Source organism: Balaenoptera physalus (genome assembly GCF_965194825.1).
Source record: "Balaenoptera physalus genome assembly, chromosome: 1".
NCBI classification, from domain to species: domain Eukaryota; kingdom Metazoa; phylum Chordata; class Mammalia; order Artiodactyla; family Balaenopteridae; genus Balaenoptera; species Balaenoptera physalus.
The window spans coordinates 188130746-188158670 of NC_138882.1; the positions used below are offsets into that span (position 1 = coordinate 188130746).

The following is a 27925-nucleotide window of genomic DNA, read 5'->3' on the forward strand; positions in this document are numbered from 1 at the left end:
AACATTTCCAAGAAATAGGGGCAGACTCAGCCCTGGGTCCCACCCGCACCGATCCCACTCCAGCTCCCTAACTGAACTGACTGAAGGCAGGAGGAGAAACTGGAACCTGTCTGAACTTCGGCCCCACCTAGAACTCTCAGTCCTGCAGACCTGAACCAGGGTTCTCATTGTCCTCCCTGCCCATCTGGGGCCATCTGGGCCCAGGCCTGGCAGAAGGGGAGAAGGGGCTCTCTCGGGGTTTTGCAACACAGAAGGGAAAAACGGAGGGGAGCCTGAGGGGAAGATGCCGTGTGGTTCCAAGGGGAGGATGGCGGTAGAGGGCGCGTCGCTGGGACCATCTGGTTGTGTCTGGTGAGCACCTGGGGAGGATGGAGAGCTAATTAATTAGCAGGACTCCTGCAGCCTCTGCCGGGGGCCTGGACTGCTGCTCTCAACACATTCCCAAGCTGGGAAGGAAGTTGGTGAGCAGAAGCCACAGGGCTCCTCATCCAAGAGGAATTCCACTTATCCCAGTGGATGGAAGTCTGACCACCCCCCGCAGAGCAAAGCAAGCGGGAGGGGAGCGGGCAGGGAGGCCCTTCCTGACTGACATGATAACTGGGACTGCCTCGGAAGGTCGGATTCACTCCTGCTTCTCCTCCTGGGAAGACCTTCCAGCTTGCTGTGGCCGTGCAGGCCTCGGACATCCGAGCAGGGCATGGCAGGTGGCTGGGAATGGGGTCATGCTTGTCACCTACATTACACTTGGCATACATTAAACCGGCGCCCAGAGAACCCAGTACAGAGCAACAGGGGAAAAGAGGTCAGCCGGGCCTGCCCCTGCCTAGATCTAGTGGTCAGACGGGAGAACTAGTTGGGAGAAATGTGTGATGGAGAGAGACAGACTTTGGAACCAGGCCGACCTGAGTTGCAGTCAGGCCCACCGTTGTGTAGATGTGTGGCTGTCACTTCACCACGCTTAGCCTCAGCGTCCTCCCCTGTAAAATGGGCACGGTAGTACCTTCTTTGCAGGGATGTCATCTCTAGAGTGCCTGCGACAGGGCCTGGGACCCTTAGATGCTGAATGAGGGGTAGCTGCCCCCGTATTGCTGTTAGACCTACTCCTAATCTGTTGTGTTAAAGTTCTGTTTGAGAAAGGGGAGAGGAAATGGCTGAAGAATACAATGTATAATACAGCAGGGCACGGCCTGCCACTCTGGCTGGGAGGCCAGTCCACTCAGTGGGCATTCCGGAGCCTGTCCTCCTGTGCTCGGCTTCGAAGGGGCAGGAGCAGAGGAGAGCCTGTGAAAGGGAAGCACAGTGTACCCCACTCTCAGCGAGTGCCCGTTCTCAAGGGGAGCCACGTGTGGGGGTGACGCCTCCGATTCCAGGCAGCTGTGGGGAGCAGGACAGGGGTCTTCAGCGTGGTTGCCCCTGCTGCCTCTGATGCCAGCTGCGGTGAGGCAGGGTCTCCCTCTCCCCCACTTGATTGTGCCCACTTGTAGCGCACTGGGCTTTGGTTGTGAGCCCACGTCACCATCCTGCCACCGTGAGAAGGCGCAAGGACCGGGACGCCAGCGTCTGCTCCCTCCTTCACGTGGGCTGGGATGTGTTCTCCTCCTGGGCTCCTTCGCAGACTCTGGGTGGAATGCCTCCCTTCTGCCCCTGGGACCTGGCCTTTGTTATAACATCAGTGGAAGCCATTGCTTCCGCCACATCTGGCACATGCTGGTCTTGGCACTTAGCAAGTTCCCCCCACCTGTGGGATTTGATTGGCCCACTGGGTTCTGTTTGTATGAGAGGCAAGAGCTTGGACACCCACCCTCTGCTGGCCGCCACCTTCCCAAGCATGGCGTATCCTTTTCTTCCCAGCCCCACCCTTAGTCCAAGGTCGCCTGTGTTCTTCAAAGGCCAGAGGCCGGATGGGGACTTGGGAGGGGGTCATGGAGTGGCTGGTGCCTCCTTGCTTTCCTTGCCTTGGTGGAATGGCACAGCGGCTGGGGGTTTCTGCCACATGCCACTTGTCACCCAGAGGATTTCTGAGAGCGCACCTCTGGTTAGGAGGGTCCCTGCGGGGAGAAGCCTGCTTTGCCCACAGGATCTCAGAGCCACCCAGCTAGCTCCACACGGGCCCAGGAGAGGGGCTGGGGAGAGGGGTCGCAGCCTGAAGACAGCTCCAGGGAGTGGGGAAAGTGCTCCTGAGTGGGAAGGTTGGTCAGCGGCCAAGGAGCTGGGCCTTGTGGCTCAGTGGGCAGATCTCTGAGTGGGGCAGAGTCCACTCCACACCCAAAGCTTTCTCCTTTCCTTGCTGCCTTGACCGCAGGGCTGGCAGGGCTGGTAGCTCACTTTCCCCTTGGCCCACGGCGCTCTGACCCCAGGCCAGCCTCCGTGGGCTGGAGCATAGGGAGGCCCTGGGAGAAGGACCCAGGACCAGGGCTGGCCCTTGCTCGGGGTGTACAGTGCCCTCTTGGCTCCGTGCCAGCCCCCACAGTGGGCAGTGCCTGCCTGTTCAGGGCACACTCTGATGCCCGTCACAGGCAAGGGTAGCCTTCATTTGAAGCCACTGGACTTGAGGGGAGGGAGGAGACCACATGCATATTCCTTCCTCCGGGAGCCTTCGCCTACTTTCATTTTCTTTTCGCCACTGTTTTTTCTTGGGGTCTAATTAAAGACTTGGAGCCACTTACAGCCTGCGGTTGGCTTTTTATTTGGGTCCTTGGCAATTACCTCCTGCCCTAAAATAAGTTTCAACGGAGCAGGGGTAGGAGTTTTCTTTTTAACCAAGTTCTCAGCTTTAATTTTGCCGTGTGTATGTGTGTATGCGCGCGTGTGTGTGACGAAGCGTAAAGAGGCCTTTCCTTCGTCCCTTTTCCAAATCCTACCTCCTTCTCACTGTCCCCATCTCAAGTGTCCTGCGGCCAAGGCCGAGCCTGGACAGCAGGAACAGTATGTCCTCAGCATCGCCCTGCCTGGAGGCAGCTCTGTGACAACAGGCAGGTCAGCTGCTGACTCTGTCCCAGTTTCTTCACCTGTGAATGGGGACAGCAGGGCTGGGCCCGCCAGAGGCTCCCCTGCTATGCTGCTCTGGAAGGAGACCTCTTGCCACAGTGGAGTAGGTCATCCCTGGGGTGTGGGAAGCAACCACCAACGCCAACAGGCCGTGCTTTCCCCTGCCGCTCAGCACGCCTTGTATTTGAATAGGAGCGTGTAATCGTGTTCCCCAAGCTCTCTCCCCGCTTTACCCTCCTGGTCCTCCCGGCCACCCTGAGAGCAGCGTGATCACCCCCACTTTATAGACGAGGCTCCCTGCAACCAGAGATAATTAGTGGCTTTTCTGATGTCACTTGGCTTCTAGGGGATAGAGCCTTGGGATTCAAACCCAGGTCCTCTGATCTTCCAAAACCCACACCCGGAACCAGCTGCATAATTTGCGGGACCCAGTGCAAAATAAAAATGCAGGGCCCCTCCTTCTAAAATTAAGAATTTTACGATGGCAGCTGTAGGGCATTGAACCAAGCACGTGCCCTTCTGAGCGTGGGGCCCTGTGTGACTGCGTGGATTGCCCGCCCAGCAAGCTGGCCCTGCCCACACCCCCTTGAATCGCCTTCACCTGTTTGCCTCTGTTCCCACCTGCGTGGTGAGGGGCAGGGAAGTTACATAGGGGCCACCTGTGTTCTGTGTCCCTGGCCTCTGCGGCTTTTCCCTGCAGATGCAGTGCTCGGGTCCTCCCCGGTCTTGGCCTGTTGAGGAAGCACTGTACCTTAGCATGACACAGGCTTTCTGGGGTTCCCTGAGCCTCTTAGGGTCCTCCAGGCCTATTTAAGGCCACCTGAGACTTAAGGTCAGTCAGAGGTGAGGAAATCAAGAAAAAGGACAGAGAGGATTTGGCAAGAGCTCTCCTTGGGTGGAGGGTGCAGATTTGGGGGGATCAATCCTTCCAGTCCCATTCAGGAATTCTACAAGGTCTCTGTCAAGTTTAAGCGTCAGGTGACCTGCCAAAGTATCCAGGTCATGCGGGGCTCTGATTGCTGTGTTTGGGGTAGAAGGTCAGGCAGCCATCATTGGGCTAACCTGGAAACTTCCTAGCTGGCTGTTGGGGACTTGGAGTAGCCTCGGAATCTTGTGGGGTTCACAGAAGTTTCCCGACAATGGGTGGCTTGATGGAGCACATGGCTGGGCGTGTGTCCATGGGTACACTGGCATATGTCTGTGTTCTGGTGAGGACGCAGCTCTCTGTGTGCTGGGCAGCTATTTAAATAAGAGCTGTCAGACTCTCGCCAGCTTCCCTGGAAGGAGCAGCCTTTGCCTGCCCATCTCGGGACCACGGACCTTGTCAGTGCATGCCTGCCCTTCGTCCCTCCTGCTAAGAAGGAGAAGAAACCTGGGTACCAAAGTCCTGGAGCTAGCACCCCACCCCCGGCTCTCCCTGCTGTTCTGCTTCCTTCTAGATTCTAGACCTTGGGTGAACTTCAGGATGAAATGTGTCCTAAAAGCCACAGCAGCTGTTTTTATAAGGGGGGGGATCAACTTCATCTAAAATGGGGGGGACGGGTGGGGGTGGGAATCCCATAGGTGGAAGTTCTGAGGCGCTTTGATCATAGGAGGGAGAGAGTGCCCGAGTTTCCAAGGACTGATTAGATGGCATGCCAAGTGTATTAAATTTTGCAGACATTTTAACAGCAATATGCTAGATAGTTGGGTGTCCCCTGAGGCAGCTGGATTTTTTATATCCTTCACAGAAGGTCGGAACCCTCTTCTGCCTGCCTCCCCCCTCCACCCCATGCTCCGTGCTTCTGTCTCTCTCTCACCCTCCCTTTCTTCGACAATTTTCCTTGCTTCTTGCTCTCTGCTCATAGAGAAACTAAATGACACCTCTGGTCCCTGCCCAACAGAGGGCATTCCGTCCCTCCTGCCCTCCTGTCAGGAGATCGGGGGTCTCCAGGGCAGGGGGTAGGTACGAATGGGGGGGCCTGATTTCTATTTTTTTCTTCCGTTTCCCCTTCCTTCTCCCATTTTGGAGACGGTCATAAGACCTTCTCCCTCCCTGCTTATTTTTATAGGAAAAAAAAAGGCAGGAAAAGAATCCATCTGGCATATGAATAATTGAAATGGCTCAACTCTGTTCCTGTTGCTGCTGTTTGTTCTCAGCTCCCCCGGCCCCCAGCCCATCCCCCTGAGTGCGGGTCTCTGAGCAGAGGATGTGTGGGCATTCTTAGAAGGTTCTCGGTGGAGGCCCGGGGCCCTCCTTAATCTCAAGCCCTTTCTCCCTGTGAATCTGTAGGTCTGGGTGGGGGGCATTTGGACATGTGGTTGGTTTTCCTTCTCGTGCGGACAGCCAGCCCCTGGCTAGAGTCTCTCCAAATACCACTCTAGCTAGAATGGTTCCTTCGGCCCTTGGGCCTCAAGGGACAGCTTCCCCTGACCCTGATTTCCCCGAGGGTCCTCCTGGATTGTCTGGTCCCAAGCTCCTTTCCCCCGGTCCCCACCCCTGTGCCCTCGGCTTCAGCAGCCTGGGGGCTCCCGTTTGGGGAACTCAGGCCTTTGCGGGGCTCACTGCACTGCTGTCTTAGCACTGCCTCCAGGGGGCTGCTGCCAGCCTGCACCCCGCGGCGCGAGCCCTAGCACCTTGCTCAGAGGTCTCGAGTCCTTGCCCACCCACTCCTCTTCCTCTCCCGCCCCTCATCCTGCCCAGCCAAGGGCTTTCGCATTCTTCACTCTGTCTAACACAGCCTTTGGGTCCGGAGCCGTGAAAGCCAGAGATTTTTAAACTTCTTTCCACCGAGTTGGAAAGTTGGGAGAGTTGGGAGAAAGCACAGTGGCCGTAGGTTGGGGCAGGGGCAGGGGTGGGCAGGTAACGGACTCAGCCTGGCTAGAATCGGCTGCCCATTCCTTCCCCTTGCGGAGGCTGGACCGGCTGCGCACCGAGCCGCCATGTCCGGGCTGAGAATCCACTGTCTCTTTAAAACCATTTAGAGGAAAAACAAAAGAACTTTAGTGCATTAATTCTAGATGAAGATGGGTCTCCAGATGACAGGCTGATTCACGTTATTCCCCATAAGACAACTTCCCCTCTCTCCTCCTCCCCCTCCCACCTTCCCGCCCCCTCTGCCCAGCGCTTTGTCGTCATCCATGGCTTGTGGACGCTGGCCCGGGGAATATGTGCTTTACGTTCGAAAAGTCAGTACTTCTGTGTGTCTGTCTGGGACCTCATGTTTGTGTCACGTGTGAGGTATTGACGTGCAGCCGTGGGTCCTGTGGTTGTAAAGTGCTGTGAGCGAGTACGTGTGCATTTCCGAATGGCCCTGGGGGGGTGGGGGGAACGTGTGGGTCACTGCAGAGTGGTACGGGGCGGGGGGGTCCCTTTCTCCGGAGCTTTCTGGGTCAGGCACATTAAGGCTCATAAAATGCCCCCACAGAAAGAGGGTGTGAGCAGCACCGAAAACATTCTAGCTTTTCTGGGTTTGTAAAAAAAAAAAAAAAACAGCTACCCACTAAGCAAAAAATAATTCAGATGAAATTCAAATCAGATTTGTTAATATATAACTATATATATGTTTGTGTATGTGTGTATATATGTCATTTATAAAGACTCCTACACATGTTGTAAAAGCTGCAAAATGTCTGGCATTCCAGGGCCTGGTACGAATAATTAGATATTTATATCCAATAAAACTGGTTTGATGGGGAAATCGTTTGCCTCCGTGCGGATTCTCAGTTGAGGACGAGTTTCAGTGGTTGGGTTTGTTTTTTTCCCCCCCGACAGTAAAACCAGGCATTTGGCACCAACAAATGTATTTCCCGTAAATATCTAAATCTCTCTTTTTCCACCGTGGGCTCTGCTAGATGAGCCCTGTCCTGCCAGCTCAGCATTGCTCTCCTCTCCTGCCTTTGCATTTTCGCTGGAGAAACGTGTGCGAAGCCCCTTCCCGTCACCCTGAGCCCGAGCTCCAGGCCTCGGACGGGAGTCGGAGCTTGTGCCCCTCGTGTCTGTCCCAAGTCCCCACCCTCCACCCACTGCGAGCCTCGGGGCCCACGCCAGCGGGTCTTCTCTCTTCTTGTCTTTGCTCTTTTTCCTCTGAACAGTTCCGTGGAGTGGGGCTTCTGCTCTCGTTCCTTAAGGCCCAACCTAAGTACTTTTCTGATTTCTTTAATTACCTTCTACCCCCAATATTCAATTTGTCTCCCCGCTTGCCTGAGCTCTGCTTGACCTCCTGGCCATTGCCTGCAGGGCCTCTACCGCAGTGTGGGGCGGCCCTGGGGAGCCAGTCTGCCTCCCTGCCCGGCTCAGGGAGACCCCCACCCCACCCTTGTTTCTCTTCCATCTGTTTCACAGTCGGGAACAGATGGAGCCAGAAGGAGCCGTGGATGGCTGTGCCCGCCCTCTCCCATTCTACGGATGGGGAGCTGAAGCCCCGAGTGGGGCAGCTGGGGTTCCTCATGCATGGTGGGGGGGCAAACTGGGGTGGGCGGCGCAGCCCCCTGACTTTCAGCTCGTTCTGGGAGTGTGGAAGACACACAGACCTCACTCTGCCCCTCGGCAACCGTTTCTGTGAGACTTGGAGCCAGTGGCCTCACCTCTCTGAGCCTTGCTTCTCTGTATTTGTGACTTGGAATTGGTCATTCTCGTCTGTGCAGTCACTGAGAAGAGTAAATGAACCAACACATGACAAGCTCCTAGGCCCTTCCCCATAAGCTGGCGGTGGTCGGTGTTCACCCTGACTGTAAAACAGCAACTCGCTGTGACCCGTGGCTGAGCCTTGCCCACGAAGGCGACACCCACGTGGCAGGATTGCCTTTGCCCTGCCCCTTTCTCCCTGTGAGAGGCCTGTCACCCTTTTGGGAGGAACCCGGCTGGGATCAGAGCACCTTGCAACTTCCCGGAGGTCAGGCCCTGACTAGCTTCAGCCAGGAAGGAAAGGCCGGGAACAGTGGAGGAGCTGGCAAAATGCATGTGCTGGAGTACTGAGGTCTAATGAGGAACTGTAACCCCGAAGAGAGGGTCCTGAGGAAGGGGAGGGGTGGGCTGCAGCGCAGTTCAAGGGCTGGCGCCATTGTTCTGACAAGGGCCCTTCATTCAGATCCAAGATTTGAAGTCTCCTGAAGGGTCTGTGGGAAGACAGAGTGGCCACGAATGCTGGGAGAAGGGGGAATGGGCCCAGTGGGGGTGGGGGGCGCCCTCTGGAAAAGGTCTGTTAGCCCAAGTGGGAGCAGTGAGTTTAATTACAGAGCAGCGAATGCAGTGAAAATAGACAGCCCTCAATGTGCGGCTGGGTGCTGAAATGGGCCACACTGGCCATGCCAGCCACGCGCCCACCTCCACCCCCCCCACCCCCCCACCCCCTGCTCTGGTGCCCGCCTGCCCTCCTGCACCCTCACCAAGGGCACTGTCCTCCCAGGCGGTTCAGGCCCCCGGGAGGATGTTCCTGCCAGTGGCACACACAGAATGGCCCCGTGTGCTTCGTCTGCACCCGCTCCAGAGAGCAGGAGTGACCACAAGCACACCCAACCAGATCGCACGCGCGCATCTCCCGCAGCTGTAGGTTTAACACACACTTTACGCAGAGGGGATCGGTGCCTGGCCTGAAAATAAAAGCGCCCTTCGAAAGACTCTTGGGTGTCCTGTTTTGTTGTTGTTTTTTTCTGTCTTTCTTTCCTCTCCCCCCAAAATTAAAAAAGAAAGGAAAAAGAAAAACTCAACGAGAAGCAGAGCCTGAGCTTCCTATGACTGGCTCTCAGAGAAGCCAGTCAAATCTCCCCTTGTTGAGAACATTTTGACAGCATAAAATAGCTGCAGGAATGTGACTTTAGTGAAAAGTAAAAAAAAAAAAAAAAAAATCCTTCCTTCATGCATATGGAGTTTTTTGGAAAAAAAAATGGTATTTTAATGCTTTCTATTAAATTGGGACTAAAAGTGGTGTCTTAATTTGCATTCATTAGCATATTTGCATATAGATCACTGAAATGGTGGAAGAGAGAAGAGCCTTTAAATGAAAATTCTTTTAAAGGCACAGGCCTGCCTCCCTCTTCATCTCCCTCTGCGATTTATGCCTGATCTTTTCTTCTCACCTTCCACCCCACCCTCTGTGTCCTCGCTGTGAATGGACATGGACGGGAGAGTCAAGGCCCTAGTCTCTGGAGCTGGCTCAGGGCGGAGTCAAGGGGCTGAAGACAGCCCTGGCCCTTGGTCACCCCATAGCCCTGCAGCTCCCAGGGCAGGCAGGACCCCATGCAGGCCTGGCTGGGCTCCCTTGTGTCCTGGCAGTGGCTCTGGAGGAGGGGCCTGTGTTCACAGCCAGCAGGCAGGTGGCCTCGTGCCCTTGGTCCTCTGCCAGCCATTGTCCTTTCTCCTCTCCTACCCCCCCGCAGGCCATGTTGATGCTGTACCAGCCTGCCAAGGGGCACTGTCCTGCTAGCCACTGGCCTGAGCCCTTGGCCACCTGGCACCAAAGGAAGGGAGTCTGTGGGTACTCCTTCTGGCATCTTCCCCTGTGTCAGCTCCTGGAACTGAGACCTTCCCCACCCCCCTTCCCACCTTCCTCAGCCGGAAGGCCCATTCACTTATCTCTGGTTCAAATGTCACCTCCTCAGAGGTTGCTGAAGTAGCCCCACCTCTCTCCTCTGTAACTCTCTATTATGTCCCTTGTTTTATTGTCCTCTAGAACTCTTTAGTTCTTTAGTTATTTGTCCCCACCCCCGCCAAGGCTAAACCTCCTGAAGGCAGGGCATTTGGGTGGCTTTGCCTCTTTCACAGCTGTACCCCTGGGTCAATGTCTGACACGTGGTGGTGTTTAGGAACTACTTGTTAAATGAGTGAGGGGGGCGGGGGCAGGACCCCTGTCAGGGCTGAGACTGCCCCTGGAGTCACTGCCTGGCTGGACACAGTGCCCCCAGGTACTGAGCCGCAGCCTGCTTGAGATGTCCTCAGCCTGGCAGGAGGAGCAGAGGCCGGGAACTGGTCACACCTTCCAGTCTGATCTGAGGCCCTGAAAGACAGTGCAGCAGTTCACTCTTGTTCCTTTGGATGGTAGGTTGGAGCCAGGCCTGGCCCTGGAGGCCAGGAGGCCAGGGTGGCCTGTATGTAACTTCCAGCCCAGGGGAACAGGGGTCCCCTTGTGGCAGCCTCAGGAACCCCAACGCTACAGCCAATGGAACTCCCTCTCTGGCACCCTTCCCCCAGGTGTAAGGCGTTGGAGGCCCCCAGAAATTTCCGGGTGAGCAAAAGAGAGCCCCAGTGTTCTGTAACGACGTCGCCTTTGCCGGCTGGCCCTGGTATGGGGGGCGGAGTCCTAGGGAAACCCCACCTCCCTCTGCGTTGCGCAGTGGCCAGCCAGGGAAGTGAGGTCTGGCCGCTGGGCTCTGCACATCTCTACTTCACCACTCTGGTCAGCTGGGCTCTCTGAAAAGGCCCCTCCAGGCTGACGGCAGCCTCGGGCTCCATGCCCAGCCCAAGCAGGGAGGGCCTAGGAGGGTGAGGGGGACGCCCAGACTTGGAGCGGGGCTGTGCCTCCACCGCTAATGAAAATCGGAAACCAATTGAGCAGGACAAGGTGCCCAGCCAGCAGGTTGTGGGAACAAGGGGCCTAATGGATGTGGCTCGGGGGGAGCGGGGGGGCGGTGTGGAGCGGATGCCTCATTGATCGCCCAGGGGCTATATTTATCCACCTTGGGTCTGTGGCCCCAGCAGCTGGATGGTGCAGGGATAAATAAATGGCCACTAAAATATTCATGAGCTGTACATGCACCTCCGTGGTCGGGGGACCACCAAGGGCCTTCTCTTCCTTCCTTCGCCCCATCTCTCTGCAGAAGCCTTTCAGGAAATTCCTCCCACCTGGGCCAGGTGAAGTGTGGCACAGCCCTGCTGGACACTCAGCCGGCCCAGGGACCCTGAGGGAGCGCCTCCTACCCTGGGCTGGCTGCCGGTGCATACTGGCCCCTGCCTTTCCTTTGTCCCCACCTTTGCTCCCGTGCTCCCATGTCCCTGTCCCTTAGTGATGTATTGGGCATGCTGGGCCTTGCTGTTTGCTTGACACTCTGTGTCTCCACTAGGCCGTGTAGCCCTCAGGGACCAGTTTGTGGTTCATGGTCCCTATTTCCCACGTGGCCTGGCAAGGTGCCTGACACAGCCTTGAGAAGGCATTGCACAGGATGGGTAACAACTCAGAGGTGGCTTTGAATCTCAGCTCTGCCCTGTCTTCAAAAGTGACTTAACCTCCCTGGGACTCAGTTCCCTCATCTGCAAAATGGGACTAATAACTAGAGTTGCTGGTGCTTCCTAAGTGTGGGCCTGGGACTGCCGGCATCAGATTCCCTGGTGGAGCAGGTTAAGAACTTGGATTCTGGGTCCCTCCAGATCCAGAATCAGAATCTCCGAAGCAGGGGCCTGAGGACTCTACAGGTTTAGTGACCTTCTCCGGTGATTCACTGCTCACTAAAGTTTGTAACTCCTGGTCTATTGCCTCATGATACCTGTGTCCGGGTAGCAAATGGGGTTCTCCTCTGTGTTCTCCAGAACCCAAGAAACAGGGCCAGGAACGTGAGGAGAGAGGCATGCTTCTGAAGCATTTATTGACTGGGCATTCTGGTGAGGCTGCCTGGCCTGACCAAGCTGAATTTGGTCCAGCAGTGCTCCATGTCAGGGCCTAGGAGTACTGCCAGCACTGCCCATCAGCGACGGGTGGGTGGGACCAGGGCTAGGGCATCTGGGGCACGTTCCACTTTCCAGCTGTGGCCTCTTCAGTATTCCCATGACTTGGGCAGGGTAGTGCCAGGCAGAGCCCCAGAGGGCCCAGACATAGTGCTCTGTGGGGTCTCTTTGGCCTTTGGCTCTCTGCAATTCTTCCTCATTCAAGGAAGGCACGTTCACAGTGTCTTGCCCCTGGCTACGAGGGAGTGAGGTCAGTAGTGTAGTTGCCTGATCGGAGCTGGCTAGCCGGAAAAGCTCATCCTTCAGCCAGATGTGCCTGCCGCCACCCGAGGCCGTAAGCTGCTGCCCCTGGGTACCCTGGGCACCTACAATGCACCCTGCCCACCTGGTGCAGCCCTGACCATGTGCTGTTTGCCTGTCATGTGGCAGGGGGCCTGTCCCCTGGTAGGCAGATGCCTGTGACTCAGAAACCGTTTGACCCCATTTAACTGAAGAGAGCAGGGTTAAGCCGGCCATCTGTGGTGGGTTCTCTGAGGGCTCAGGGCACAGAAGCCGGGAGTCACTTGGGATGGGTGAAGGTAGAACTTCTGTCCCTGGCACTAAGCTAAGAGGCACCAGCCGCCGTCCCTCCTTCTTGCGTGCCCGCCCCCTCCCCCATCCAAAGTTTGATCCAAACAGAAGCAAACTTTGGGGACAGCCCTGGCGCTGCGTGGAGCCAGCTGAGCCTGAGAGTGGCAGCGGGAACAGAGGGAGGCAGCCCCGGCAGCCCTGGTGCCTGACTCCACTGGTCCCCCGTCCCCTCCAAGAGCTCCCCATCCGTGCCCGAGCTTGCAGGCGCCTCTCTCGTCAGCTCAGAATGCAGCTTGGGGCCCGTGGCGGCTCAACCTTTCTCTCTCCCAGAGCCCCGGTCTAATCAACCCCTATAATTTATGCAGAAAATATGATTTATATTTAATTTCACCACACTTGCATTGTTAATTTGAGATGTAATTAACCCGTCGCCATGACAACTAATTTTGTGATGCCGTAAATTACCGCCGTCTTTTCATCAAAATTCAGTTACTTTGGCTCCTGTGTGCAATGTACTGATGCAATTAGGTTGCTAAGGGCAACTCAAAAGTGTTCAATTTCTTTTGTGCAACTGCAATGGGGTAGAAGCTCCCTTGCGTCCTCCCAGGGTCCCGTTGGCCGTGGGGCGGGGAGTTGGGGGTATGTGGCCCGCCCTGGAGGAATGCCCTTGGAAAGCCGGACTGGGTGGGCGCCTGCTGCCCCCCATTTCTCCCCCTCCCATCCTCTTCTCTCCAGTAATTATTTTTAAACAGTGACCCCTGGACACATGCTCCCCTTGCCCCCCACAGGACCCCAGGGCAGGCAAAGGGCCTCCCCTCCAAGACCCAGACCCTCTCTCTTACACTTTCCTGTCCCAAGCATTCTGGTGCTCCAGTTACAAAAAGAGAGAAACCACCTCGTCTTTCTTTTCTCCTGGTGTCTAACTTGTTTATATAGGTCTTCCCTCTCCCTCTCTCTCTCTCTCTCTTTTTTTCTTTATTTAAAACAAAAACCCTCTGTGTTGCTTTTGTCACGTTAATTCCCATTTTGCCAACACCAGGGGCCCAGGCAGACGAGTTACCAAGGAACACAAAATTTTAATTAGTGTATTTTAATCATTCAGGCTTTCCTAGCTAATCCACATGCCCTAGAGAATTCCCGAGATGCAGCTCTGCCCTGCTTTACCATTTATTGTTGAGTCTATTATAATTACTGTTAGCAGGTGGGGACTGGGAGATGTTTATTATGAGTTTTTCATCTTTAGTATAATTACCGAAAAAAAACAAAATAAAAAGATGTCGTTGTATTTTGTTTCCTAGAATTTTTTTTTTTTTCCAGGGGAGGGCATGGCCGTGGGATTTCTTCCACTGCTTCTTCCCAGGCAGGTGACTTGGAGTTTCTGTGCTGGAAGATACTGCTCAAGATCAGCACTGAGTCGTGCTCAGCACCCCACAGGCTCAGGAGAGGTGGGCAGCGCCGCCTCTGCCTGTCGTCTGCTGGACTATGCTCTGGGGGTATCCCTCCTCCTCTTCCCTATATACGTGGAGAGGGTCAGGGCTGAGGCTGATAGGGCCAGGGGTCTATCAGTGCTTCTGCATTGGGCCGGCAGCTCCACCTGGTACGGGCTGGTCTGGGGGGTCTGACCAGGGTGGACCTGTCAGGAGTGAGAATATAGCTTTGCGTGGTTATAAATACAACATTTATTGAGTGTTTAGTATGTGCCAGGCCCCATGTCATGCTCTTTACCTGCATTATTTTACTTAATCCCTCAGCAACCCTATGAGGCAGATGCTAATAACATCTCTGATTTATAGAGGAGGGGGCCAACGTTCAGGATCAAGAGCTAAGAAGTAGGATTCAAACCCAAGTCTGTCCCTGGAGCCCAGGCTCCGACTGCCTATACTGTACTATCTCTTCTACTAGGTCCTCCAGATGCCACCTCCTCCCAACAGCCTTCCCAGATTGCCCGAGACTGAGTTAGCGTTCTCTCTCTGTGTCCACACAGCTTCACAGTCCTAGCACCTGTCTCACTGTCCCCAGTTACTTCTCTAAGAGCAGAGACCAGTGAGGGCGGAGGGCTTCTGCCATCGTCCCTGACGGACTCCTAGCATGTAATTTGGTGCCTGTACAAAGCCGGCTCTCGGTGCAGTCTGTGGGGTAGGAAGGCGTGCAGGTGTGTCTGGTAGGGTGCTGCACCCTGAGCCTCCACTTGGGGTGTCAGGTGGTAGGGACTCGATGTAGACATTCGGCTGGTTGGACGTCCAGAGGTACCCTCTTAGATGCTGCTCTCAGCAGAAGCCACAGGGCCTGGGGGTCCCTGAGCTTCAAATCCCAGGAGGAAGGGATGACCTGGGGCCCCAGGTCAAGTTTGAGTGCTGTTCTGGGGACTCTGTGCATGAGATGAAAACACATAGCTTCCGCTTTCGCCTCCCCAGCCCTGGGGTCCTAGGCATCCCTGGGAAGCCTGGCCTGCCCTTTCTTTTCTTTCTCCTCTTCAAGATAGTTTTCAAATGTCTTCCCCTCTCAGTGATGATTCTGAAGTTTTCCTGGAAAATTCCACATCTCTGCACTAGAGCCAAGCTTGGGGCTGAGGACCACTGGTTTTCCCAGGCAGAACAGAGCAAAGTGAGTTGGAGCCGGCCTTTGCTCATTTCCAGCCTGGTTGCCCACGGGGACCAGTGGGGGAAGATAATTAACATGTCCCTGGGAAGGGGCCCAGAGCATCTTGTGAATTGCACACTGGTGGCAAGAATCCCTGTTCGGCTCTAAATTCTTGGGCATCCCCTCCACCAGCTCCTCTTTACGTTCTGATGGGGCAGTGGGGCTCAGGCCCCCATGACCTCGCCTACCTCTCTGGGCTGCCACCCCACGGGGCTAGGGCCTCTCAAGCCAAGGGCGAAACTGGCCGCCTTCTCTCACTCTCCCTCTGCTCCTCCAGGGCCTCTGGGTGGTTCCTTCAATATTTGCCAGTACCTTTTCACCCTGCCTCAGCCTTTGCCTTCTCCAGTCACCATCCTGCCCGCTGTTACATCTCTCGCCATAGGATGTGATGTGTAATTCTCCTCAAATGTCTTGGCAGTGCTGAGCAGGCAGCCCTCACCCAGTCCAAGGCCAGCTGCAAGGGCAGAGACTTATCCCTGCCGAGCCCTGCTCCATAGAGCCCGACAATGGCATATTCTCTGCCCTCTTTCTCTCTTTTCCCACTGCCCCAAGCCAGTGGTTCTCAAACTGTTGGTCCAGCACCCCTTTACACTCTTAAAAAGTACTGAGGATTCCAAAGAGCCTTGGCGTATGTGGGTTATTGCGATCGATACTTTCCATATTAGAAATTAAAACCCAGAAATTTTAGAAAATGTATTTATCAATGTTAATTCATTTAAAGATAATGAAATAACAAGGACTTGCAGCATAGGGAACTATATTCAGTATCTTGTAATAACCTATAATGGAAAAGAATCTGAAAAAGAATAGATGTGTATATATGTGTGTGTGTGTGTATGTGTGTGTGTGTGTGTGTGTGTGTGTGTGTGTGTGTATATATATATATATATATATATATATATATATATATATATATACACAGCTGAATCACTTTGCCATACACCTGAAAGGAACACAACGTTGTAAATTAACTATACTTGAATTTTTTTTTTAAATAAATTTATTTATTTTATTTATTTATTTAATTTTTTTTTTGGCTGCTTTGGGCCTTCGTTGCTGTGTGCGGGCTTTCTCTGGTTGCGGCGAGCAGGGGCTACTCTTCACTGTGGTGCGCAGGCTTCTCATTGCAGTGGCTTCTCTTATTGCGGAGCACGGGCTCTAGGGGTGCAGGCTTCAGTAGTTGTCACTCGCAAGCTCTAGAGCGCAGGCTCAGTAGTTGTGGTGCACAGGCTTAGTTGCTCTTCAGCATGTGGGATCTTCCCAGGCCAGGGCTCGAACCCCTGTCCCCTACACTGGCAGGCAGATTCTTAACCACTGCGCCACCAGGGAAGCCCTATGCTTGAATTTTTAAAACGGTAAAAAAAAGATAACGGTGATAAATCCATTACATGTTAACATTAAGAACATATTTTCATGAGAATATCTGCATTTTCCAAAACAAAATTTTAGTGAGAAGAGTGGCATCGCTTTATATATTTGCAAGTTTCTTTAATGTCTGACTTAACGGAGGACAGCTGGACTCTCAGATGTGCTTCTGCATTCAGTCCTTGCTGATGTATTGTCTACATTAGCCTATGAAGAAAATCCAGTTTCCCACAGATGTGTAGCTGGGTAAGAGAGGACTATTTTAATAGCCTTTGCACATAATTGTGGATATTCTCCTTTGATACTATGCTAAAACTCGCCAAGTGATAGTTTCTCAAAGGTTAGCTGCAGTGTGGGATCTGAGACCACATCAGTGAACTTGTGTACTGTTACGTGAAAACCCATTGGTCTGTCTTGCACTTTGAATGAATCATTCCCGCATGCGTGATATTTTGTAACCTCTTGCATGGGTCATTTGGAAAATACTGGTTCACTGAGGAAGGCAGATCTTCCAAATGTTGACACATTTCATTACACGACATTTAAAAAAAAAATGATGGGGCTTCCCTGGTGGCGCAGTGGTTGAGAATCTGCCTGCCAATGCAGGGGACACGGGTTCGAGCCCTGGTCTGGGAAGATCCCACATGCCGCAGAGCAACTAGGCCCGTGAGCCACAACTACTGAGCCTGCGCGTCTGGAGCCTGTGCTCCGCAACAAGAGAGGCCGCGATAGTGAGAGGCCCGCGCACCGCGATGAAGAGTGGCCCCCGCTTGCCACAACTAGAGAAAGCCCTCGCACAGAAACGAAGACCCAACACAGCCAAAAATTAATTAATTAATTAATTAATTTTTTTAAAAAATGATGTTCATTACTGTCATCACCTGTCTCATCAGAAAAGTTGTTCCGTTTCAGGACGCTGTCAGTTGTTCAGTTTTTAGGACGCTGTCAGAGTCACAGTGGCAAATATTTTTCCAAAAGTCTGATTCTCACTTGAAAGCTCAGCTTAGCACTGGCAACAAATATTGTCAGTTTTTTACCCCCGCGAAGTGACAGTCTTACTTTGTTCACTTTTGAGAAGATGTCTGCCGAATACTCAAATCTGAAAAACCGTAGTTTTTCTGTCAGTCGCTCCTTCGAGTAAAGATGGGTTCTGTGAAGAGAGCAGCCAGTTCAGCCTCAGCCCAGTCACCCAAGTGCTTTCCTGGAGACAAGCGTTAGACTGTGGGATGCAGCACGAGTGCTTTATGTGTACTTCCCTTTTCATCCCTCAGAATATTAAAAAGACACGTACTCAGGGGTCAAGATTTCATAAAAATTAACAATTTTTATAGCTTCATCAAGAACATTCTTAAGTGAATATGGCTTTTTTTTTTTTTTAACTGGAAGTGTATGGCACTGAAGAACGTGGTGATTGCCAGCGCTGCGCTGTGATCTGTGCTAGGGTGCCAGCCGTTTAACCCACCATTGCTTTTCCACCATCAATGCCAATGTCACCACAGCAAAAAAGGCAAATTGCGTCTTAGTAGTATTACGAAAGGGTCTCGGGAACCCCAGAGGCCCGCAGACCACACTTTGAGAACCGCTACACTCTTTTCCTCTCTCTCTCTCTGGTCAGGGCCAGAGAAAAGCCTTTGCTCTGGCACTCGGTTTCTGGCCTCAGAAAGGGCTAAGTTCTTGGCCTCGGTCAGCACCTCCTCCTGGCTCCTCTGGCCTCTGTCTGGGTGCAGGGCCCGTCAGGAGCTGCCATGGGGCGAGACAGCAGTGGGGTCCTTCCTCATGGGCAGCCTGGGAGAGGGGCAGGAACCACCCGGCAGCCCGTTTCTGTGGGCACCAGCCTCCTCCTGGCCCGTGGCGTGAGTCTCTCCTGCAGAGCCTTGTCCTCCCCCAGAAAACCCTCCCGCAGCCTCTGGCTCCATCAGGGCTCGGCCCGTCCTGAGCTTGGGCTCTGGCTGCCCCCGCCCTGCACGGCCCAGTTTCCTATCGGCCACCTGCCTTCATGCTGAGGGCCGTGGAGGGGCAGGAGCCAGAGGCGGGCCTGCCGCCTCCCTCTGCTTCCCCACTCCGCTCCCCCAGCTGCCTCCCGGTCCCCCAGCATGGCAGCCTGTCCAAGACACTGGGTTTTGTCCCCTCGATCCGGGCACCCTGAGAGTGAGAGAAAATAGCTGTCCGGTGAGCGGTGGGGGAAGGCCTCTTGTTTTCACCCCTCAGCGGCTGGTTTCCCAACTTTCCCATCCCAGCTCCCGAGGAACAAAGGGCCTCCGGCCCCCGTGTGCTGGGCCGGGCCCAGCGAGGGGACTCACCAGCTACTCTTTATTGAGTCTTCAAGCGCCGGCCAGGCACTCCATTAAAAAGCCATTCCCCTTTGTGCTGCCCGGCCCCCAGCTGTCCCCCCTCTCATGTGACGGTCGGTCACAGTTGTAAAACAACAACACACAGAGTTGGCAACTAACGAGGCTTTTTTTCAAGCCAGGGTCTCCATGGCAACCCCCGTCAATCACCCCTCAGGAGCGCTTTAACCTGACCAAGAGGGGGAAATAAAAAATAAAAAATAAAAAAAAGCCAAGAAAGAAAGACTGGGAAAGAGAGCGAGAGGCCAGTAGACAACTGGGGAGGGAAACAATTCAGAAAGTTTCTGGGGTTTGCTTCATCAATTGGAACACAAATGAAAATTTAATCAGTTGGATGGGATTGTCCCAGTGACCGGAGGGGAAGGATGTTCATTTTAATTTTTACATATAGTTTGCACGTTGCAACTCATTTTGCGAAGGCTTCTGGCGTTTTCCTGTGGTCCATAAAATGATGGAACGTGGTTGTCTGTGGGCAGAGTGGGAGGGAGGGAAGTCCTATGGGCTGTTATAGTGAATAGATGGTACCATGGGCCCAAACCCAGAGATGCCCAGTTCATGGCCTCAAGCCAGCGGGGAGAGCCATTCAGAGCCTGGCTGGAGTCCAGGAGAGTGTCTGGGTCCTTCCACGTGCAGCCCGGTGCCAGTGGGGATGGCCCGCGGTATGTGGTGGGCATGGTGCCACGGGGACATTTGAGGGCCCCCATGCACCACGCCATGCAGGGCAGGAGTGGATGTACCCCCGTGACGTGTCAGGGGGAGCCCAGAGTGACAGGCGATGGCGGAACCCCTCGTTCTTCATACGATGCCGTGCCAGCAGATGCCCACTCCCTGGGCACGTGGCATCCCGCCAGGGGTGAGTTCAACCTTCCACATGTTGGCGTGGTGCCGGGGGCATGGAAAGCCTGAGCGTGCCCCCCACCCCCTGGCACTCATACATGGTGTCTGGCCGCTAGCCAGAGGCTCCACAGGTTCTGAGGTCTGCACGGTCTGGGCACGGGCACGGTCTGGGCATGGCAGCGGGCAGCCTGGCAGCTGCTGCCAGGCCCTCCTGAGAGCTCGGATCAGGAAGGAGGTGAAGGCCAGCTTCTCGGCCCAGCCCTCATTGCTCAGAGCTGCGGGCACCTGAAATTGAGAGCTCAGGCTCCTTTTCTCCATGGAAGTGTCGGGGGGACAGAGTTCCCATCATGGTTCCCAGCACCTTGGGGGAGGTTTGTCTCACTCATGGAGTCAAGAAATCCGACTTGAGGCCTGAGGGGAGTAAAGAAGGGGACCCTAGAGCAGAACCTTTCAGAGAGTGGGCACTGGGACCGCGTCATCCCGGACACTGTTGGGCCGTGCTGCATCACCAGGCCCTGGGGATAAAGGGGCTGAGATTCTTGAGTCTGTGAGTTTCTGGGAGGCTGGATTTTCTTCTGGACTTGCAAGGCCTTGCATGAACCTGACACCCAGAATAGCAAACGGCAGATAGTTGTGAATGGATAGATGGACGGATGACCCAGCCAGAGTAGGCATTTCCCTGGGCCATTTCCTGTCCTGAGGGCTGTAGACCAGGCTTGAAAGACACGGGGTCGTGGTCTTGCAGCCACTTCTCTGCCTTACACCCTGGTTGCCCAGCTTTGCCCGGCCCAGAGCTGCTGCTGGCCCCTTCCTCCCTCCGCCCGTGCTCTTCCTGCTCCGCCCTCCCTAATAGGCTGCAGGCTTGACGTTGGCTCCCACAGGTGCCCCCGCTGCCCTCACTCAGCCCTCAGTCCTTCTCACTCGCGTGCTCAGAGGCTCTGTTCACTTCCAAAGCGATTCAAGTCAAAACCTTTCCGGTGACGCTCCAGTCCTCCTCCCGGCCATCTACTCTCTCCTTTGTCCCTGCTTTGATGGCAGAGAATCTGGCCTGAGGCCCCACCCGGTGCCATTTAACGTGACATCTCAGTGGGTTGGCAGGGGCTGACTAACCCCCAGAATCCTTTGCCCCCAAGATGAGGAGAAGGCCAAGGACAGCCCCTGGTTTCAGGGCAGCCCTGTCCAGCCTCTCTCTGGCCTCCCTTCAGAGCCCTGGATCCCTGCTGGAGTGAGGACCCTCCAGGGACTGGGACGGCCTTGGCCGGGGCCCCATCTCTGCATCTCCTTTCCTGGGTGCCCTGGAAGCTCCTGCAGGAAAGGAATGCTAACACTCTGCTGCTGTAGTAAGCTGGCACGGTACCCAGGCAGGGGCCGCTTAGTGCCAGAGCCTAGTAAAGACGCTGGCGAGGGCTTCGCTCCCCACGCCCGGAGTTTCCTCTGTCCGGATTGGCGTGCAGCCTTCAGCCGAGCCCAAGGCAGCACAGGGAAGAGGTGGCATCCTCGGCAGGCCCTGGCCTGGCCAGCCCGGAGGACCACACCACCTCCCTCTAGCTCCAGCCAGAAGGACCATGATGGCAGTAAATCTTTTGTAGCATTTTGTGAAAGGAGAAACAAGGTGTGAGGCGAGCCAGGGACCTGACTTCACCTCTCTGAGCCTCATTTCCTCCTAAGTAAAATGAGGATAAGAATAGTGTATCTTCTTTACATGGTTTCTGTTACCGTTTAATACCTGGGACGGGGTAAGCCCTCAAAAAACGTTAACAATTAATATGATTAGTATTAGTAGTCGTGGTGATAGTAGCTATCCCATAGGTGGGGGTTTTTGGGGGTTTTTCTCATTTAAGTTTACACATTTATTTATTTATTTATTTGGTCGCTCCGGGTCTTAGTTGCGGCAGGCGGGCTCCTTAGTTGTGGCACGCGAACTCTTAGCTGCGGTATGCATGTGGGATCTAGTTCCCTGACCAGGCATCGAACCTGGGCCCCCTGCGTTGGGAGCTCGGAGTCTTATCCACTGCGCCACCAGGGAAGTCCCCCATAGGTGGTTTTGAGGTGTCAGTGAGATAATGCGTGTACAGCACTCCATACATTGCCTGACATACGGTGAGTGCGCAGCAAATGTTAGCTGTCGTCGTTATTATTACTATTATCATTGTTATTTCCTGACGCGCTGAGGTGGAGCCTCACGCGTACCCTGAGCCCTGCTGTTGCTGCTGATGGACCTGGGGATGCTGCCCTCTGCTGAGTCCTGCCTGTCCTTCTAGAATGTTCAGCAGGCCCCCTTGCCGCCACATTTACTCTCCAGCACCTGCCCTGCTGTCTTACGGAGCCCCTGCCATCCCCTGCCCGCCCCATTGTCACTGTCACTCACCGGTCCAGGATTCCCCAGGCACCACCCTTTTGGGGTTTCCTGGCAGAATGGGGTCCCCGGAACACTGCTTTTGCCTCCTACCCCAGCCTGGCCTCCCCCAGGCCTGGAATCTGACTGGCTATTGTAACATAGTAGCTGAATGAACTCCAGTTTCAAAGGTTAATATCAAAATCTGGAGTGGATTACCTAAAAATTACTTACAACACCATTAAAATTCTGAACTCTTTTTGTTGTGGCTATAAATTAATTTAAAATGTCAGGTTTTTTGAGAAATCCAATAAGAAATTGAGCCAACAGAGCAATCTGCAAACTGTCTGGCAAAGAGGAAAGTGTGTCTCTTCAATCGACAAGGAAAAATATGGAGCTTAACTGGAACCATATGGCTTAGTACTTGAGAGAAATCTGCTGAAGAGGGAGGGCGGGAGGGGGGAGAAGGGAGGTGGGAGCTCAGCTGACAGCCACACACATGCAGCGCGAGGCCAGAGGGGAGCAGGGCCAGTGCTGCGGCGTTGGCGCGGCTGAGGGGCCTGGCAGGCGCCTGGCACACGGCCTACTTGGCTGCCCCCGTCCGCGGTCACCAGGCTGCCCCGGGCGGCGACTTGGTCCGTCCACCGTCTTAACACTTTCTCGCTGTGTCCATCCAGGGCTCCCTGGCCAGCTGGGAATCCTACCCCTTCCCCTGGGGGAGCCCAAGCCCCCTCCTTCCAGGGGAGCATGGGCTTCAGTGTCCCTGCCTGGGACAGCCACCTGCGTGTCTGAGGGGGCCGCCTCCCCTCAGCCCTCGGTGGGCTTCCTCCTGCCAACATGTGGTCCCCATTACTCCTGACTTCCCCCAGATTTACAACACATTAAGTAATTTGTAGGTTATTTCAACTTCAATCTGCTAAAGTTGAGAAAATCAAAATTAAATTCAAACCACAAGGGAACTTCAAAGAAAGAGGAAGAGGAGGACGAAAAGAACACTCGAGTGCGTTCTCTTTCTCAGGTCCCGTGTGTCCCCTAACGTCATCTTTGGGGGCCTGCCTTCCTCTGTGCCTCCCCTCTCCCTACCAGAGGCCCCCACCTCTGGATTAGGGCGGTGTCCCAGGTTGCCCCTCTGAGTGAGGATGCAGAAGGCCAGGGGCAGCTGGAGGAGAAGCACCTCTAACTTGTGGCACTCTCTCTGCTCCCGCTGCCCGAGCCCCCGCCCCTGCTGGTTGGGATAATCCAGAGCACCAAGGCCTGTCTGTTCCCTTTTCTGACCCATTTTGGGGGGAATCTACACCAGTGCTGTTCCAGCTCCCTGTGTGCCTGGGACAGCTGACAGCTGGTAGGTACCACCTGGCCCCCTTGGTTTAATAGCTCAGGTTACCTTATTTTGCTTTCTACCCTTTAAAACAGCCTTGTAAATAAGCAAACACTCAGTGCCAAGCACCTTCGGCACCTCGCCAGGCTGGTAAATATTTTAGTAGTGACTTGGTAACAGTTGTGCTCACTTTGATTTCCTCAGAAAGGTTCTTGGTGCTGGGGAGGGGCTGTGGCTCTGGGATGTGATTGGCTGGTTATTTATAGTCCGGCGCTGACCACGTGGCCTTTGCTCTAACCCTGTGGATTGTATGCTGGGGTATTTTTAAAGCCGGTGTGGCGTTAACGTTACACCCCTTTCTGCAAAGATGGGGGAACTCTTCCAGCTCTCTGAAAGTACCCCATGGAGAAAGAGCTCCGAGGTCCTGGATTTGGGAAACAGATTCTACATTTGTCCCCACCAGAACTGGAATGAACAGAGAGACTTGGGCAGGTGCAAGGTTGGGTGTGAGTTGGGGGCTGACCCGTGCTCGTGTGGCTTGGACTTAGGGAGAACCCCAGGGTCCAGGGGAAGGAGGGCTTTGGGGTTGGGGTGCATGACGCTGAGGCAGTGCCACCTGAGATGGCCAGAGTAAAGCTGACTGTGAGAGCAGCCAGGTTGTGGGAGGGAATTAGGTGGAAATGCATCAATGGGACGTGTTCTCTAGGCATCTGGTCCTGGAGGAGCCGTACCACGGGGAAGGAGGGCCAAGGAAGACTGAAGGAGGTAGGGAGCCTCCAATATGATGCCCTGGGGTCTGGGCCTTCCCTCTAAGCTGTGAAGGGGCCCCTGCAAAGCACAGGGCCTCTCTGCCCAGTGCTAGGAAGCTGGTCTCACCCCACCCGACCTTGCTCACCACGCCTCCCATAGCCCAGGCCGCCCTGTGCTGCCCCAGGCTGGCACCAGGGGGAGGAGGAGGTAGTGGGGTGGGGGCGGGCATCTGGCTTTGATAGACCACTCAGAGCCACAGCCACTTACTCCTCTGCTTTATGGGAGGTTTTAGTGTACAGATGGGTTGGTTCTAAAGGGGCTCAAAATCATGGCATACTGGGACCATCTCAACGTTCCCTGAACCCCAGTGCCCCATAGGTTGTGCTTGTGAGTGCCCGCAGGTGGGCACAAGCTAAGTAGGAGCAAGGCTTGCCTGCTCTCATCGGCTAACGGTGGCGAGGAAGGCTGGGGAAAGTGGGTACTTCCAGGCTGCGTAAGACAGGCTCAGTGTTCCATGAGGACCTCTCTTCTGGTCCCAGCCTGGGGGTGGGGCCTTCACACCTGGAGCTTACAGCCGGAGCACCGCTCAGCTGGCCAGCCAACCTGCTGCCACTCCCCAGCCGCCCACCCTTCCCCCGTTGGCTCCTGGCGCCATGATGCTCGCCTCCCGTCTGCACCCACACACACCCCATTGGTGCTCAGCCGCTGTGGGCGCAAGTCAGGTGAGCCGCAGACGGAGTGGCGGACCCGGCTCACCTCCTTCCCAGCGGGACTGGGGCCAGGGCTGCACTCTTCCCGGAAGGCTTCCAAGCTCCCCCGCATGGCATCCTGTTGAGCCTGTTCCCGGGGTGCGGGGGCAGGCCTTCTGGGGGGGAGAGTGTCTGCCCTGTGCTGCCCTGGCGCCAGCTCTCCCTGGAGGCCGTGGTGGGGCTGCCAGAGGGAGACAGCTGGGCCAGGGCAGGAGATTGGGGACATCTGAGATGGGAGTCAGTGGGATGAGGCCACCTTCCCACCACCACCATGGCCCTCCTGGGGGCAGCCTCTGGCCCCTGGGCTGATGTGCACTGGTGTTCACTAGATTGCTGTTGCTTCGCTGACCTTCAGTGACTTTTCCTGAAAGATGCAGAGCCCTCACTGTGCCCTCAGCTGGGCCCAGCACCCACAGAGGAGCTCAGGGACCCCCATGGCTCCTTGGCCTTGCCACACTGGTTCCCCAGCCCCCAGTTTTCAGTGTCTGGAATCTCTGGGGAGTTCCACGGGGGAGACAGGGAGGTAGAGAGGCCTTCTTTGAGCGCCCAGAATGTTTGTGCTCAAGTGGTAAGGGATCAGCCTTCCAAGCTACTAGGGCCCTAAGTCTGTACCTTCTAGTCTCCTCTTGTCCGCTGGCCCCTGTGTGGAAAAGAAAGCTGCTTTAGCAGATCTTCTTCTGCCCCTTGGCCTTGAGTTTGGAGCTGTGTGGCACCCGGAACCCTCTTGTCCTATGCCCGGTATCTTGAGCGAAACATATCTTTTCCAGTTCCCCCTTGGCTTTTGGGAACAAAGATATCCATCAACACTCACTCCCCTCCCCTGTCTCCCTAAAGGAGACCCCGTGGTCCTACTGAGGGGTCTGAGCTGCTCAGGGAGATGAGGCTGTGACAGCTGACCCTCCCACTTCAGTGCAGTCATGGGGCCTGGGGGTGACATGCAGGTATCTGCCCAGCTGCAAGGGGTCCCTGGTCGTCTTCAAACATGTCCATAGAGTCCCTGTGTCGTCTTAAGGAGAGGATGCCATGCCATGCCTCAGTTTCCCCAGGTGGCTTCTCTCAACAAGTGCTGCAAGGACCTCAAGATGAAACAGCAGGAGAAGTGAGGGAGGAGGCAGTGGAGGGCAGTAACCAACAGCACCCAAAGAGGCTTTCTCTCCTTCTTGGAACACTGGCGGGCCTCCAGCTCCTAGCAGGTAGGAGCAGGCGGCAAAAAAGCAGTTGGCCTGGAACGGGGCAGGAAGGTGTGCGAGCTGAGGCCTCCCCTGGCCTATCAGATCCAGTAGAGACCAGGCCTCTTCCCTTCCGGTCTGGACATCAGCGCCTAAGTGGTGAAGTGCGTTGCAGGAAGGGAGATGAACTGGTAAGTTCTGTAGATGGTCGGGACCACCCCTGTGGGACCGAAACCAGTCAGAGCCTCCACCCTCATTGGCCCCAGACACAGTTCTGGTGGGAGGGGCCACGCCTCCAGGTAGCTGGTCGCCCTGTTTCTCCTTGATGCCTCGTGGGTAAGTCCTGGTTTCAGGCTCCCTGAGAGCTGGGGATGGAGGAGATCCTAGGAAAATGATGATATGTGACAATCAGTCACAGCAATTAGTGTTTTGGTTAACAGGCCTTTTTTGTTTTCTCTCACCCAGACAGAATGTCACAAATAAATCCTCTCCTGCATTTGCATATTAATTGGATCGGAGACGTCAAGCATCTTTCATTAAAGAAAATGATCTGCATATTTGGAGACATAAAATAGTTATTTTGATGGGGTTTTTTTCCTAAGATCAGGGGGTGGGGGAGGTAGGTGATGGGAGCAGTAGAAATTGAGGTAGAGTGAAGGCAAAGCCAGCCAGCCCTTCCATCTGGAGTTAACCCTGTGCAGCCTGGAGTTGATGGGCCAAGCTTGGGCAGAAGATCATTTATATGTAAATAAATCCAGGAGCCAGGGGCCCCCAGGCATCGAGTGGTTGCCCAGGGCCCAGGAGCCCAGCTTGGCCCTTGTACTAAAGGGGTCCCCACTGGCGTTGTGGGTGACGAGACGGGCTGCAGGCCCCACTGCTGTCCTGCTGGGAGTGGTCCAGTGCCCACCTGTGTCCTGGAGCTCTGGCTGGCTTTGCCCAGCTCTCTGTCCCTCCTCTCTCGGCTTGACCCCTGGGTCAGCCCACTCTTCCCGCCTCCTGCTCTTCCTTTCCCCTCGGCTTACCCATCTGTGCCTACTTTCTGCACACTCTCTGACCTTGGACTTCCCTGTGCCCTTCTCAGTCTTTGCCAGCCGTCATCCCTTTCCCCAGATGGAAGGTTTTCTGGGGGCAGCAGACACAAAGCCTGGAGTCATTATCACACACACTCGAAATAACCCAGAAAGCTGCTGGGCCCATATTAGGGCATGAGTCCCCATGGAAAGCTGAGTGAATGTATACTTTTGATAGGCAAATGTGACTGTCACAAGTCATCCTGGTTTCCCCTCCTGCCTTGAACTCTAGGCCCTCGTCAGCTGCTTTAGCCGGTGTGCCGGGCAAGGCCTCTTCTAGACATTTCTGAGCTTCCTCAGTCTCTCTGCCATCACCAGCTCCAAAGGCACAATCCCAGGTGCCGTATCCCAATTAGAGAGGTGTTTAGGTGATGATGGTGACGATGATGATGACAACTGCCACCACTTTTTGCACACAGAAAATGTGTAGACACTTTGCTAAGAGCTTTGCACTCATTGCGTCCGCAGATCCTCACCCCAGTCTTCCGAGATCGGCACTATCTTTGCATACGTTTGATGGATAAGGAAACTCGACTTCAGGGAGGCCAGATGACGTGCCTATCAATGCCCATCAGGGTTCAGAACTTGCAGTCAGAGCCAAGCTCTTCACACCAGATTGCGGGGTCTCCGGGCCGTGGGGACCAGCGGGAGTCTGGCTCCTGGTTTGGTGGCAGCCAGCTATAATTCTTGGCCATGAAGTCAGAGGACTTGTATTGAGACTCTTGTCTCTGCACTGCTGCCTCCTCTCACCCCACCAAGAAGCCCTGCCCATGTTCCCAAGATTTGCCTTTCCCTGAGGGGCGGGGAGCTGACTCCAGTGTGTTCTGTGGGCTGTTGGACCCTGGAGGTGCCCCTTCCAGACCTGCCAGAATCCCCCATGCTCTTTGTGTGCAGTTTGGCTTAGAATTTTGGTTGTAATGCTGGTCCTTGTCTTGCAGTGCCACAGGCTCCTGGACGCATAGGGATTGAGCTGTACCCTAGGGCATGGCCCAACTCCCTGGCTGAGCTGTGCATCTGCTCACCTGTGCCCCTCCCCCCGCCCCATGCCCTGCAGGTGGGCCACCTTATGCCCTGGGGTGGGCCTGGGCATTCTGTGGAAACCTGTTGGTTTGGTGCTACTGCCCCACAGGGCCATCACCTTGAACTTCAGG

General features: G+C 54.9%; 1 protein-coding gene and 1 long non-coding RNA gene across 21 annotated transcripts in view; both read left to right on the plus strand.

Annotated features, from left to right (window-relative positions):
* CASZ1 (castor zinc finger 1) overlaps positions 1 to 27925 on the plus strand; it is a 156556-nt gene that overhangs the window by 48976 nt on the left and 79655 nt on the right. The gene's annotated exons all lie outside the window — the stretch shown is intronic.
* On the plus strand, positions 7318 to 27809 carry LOC309639566. Its single transcript, XR_014251748.1, has 3 exons — positions 7318 to 23801; positions 25548 to 25895; positions 26170 to 27809. It is a non-coding gene; the product is annotated as an uncharacterized lncRNA (long non-coding RNA).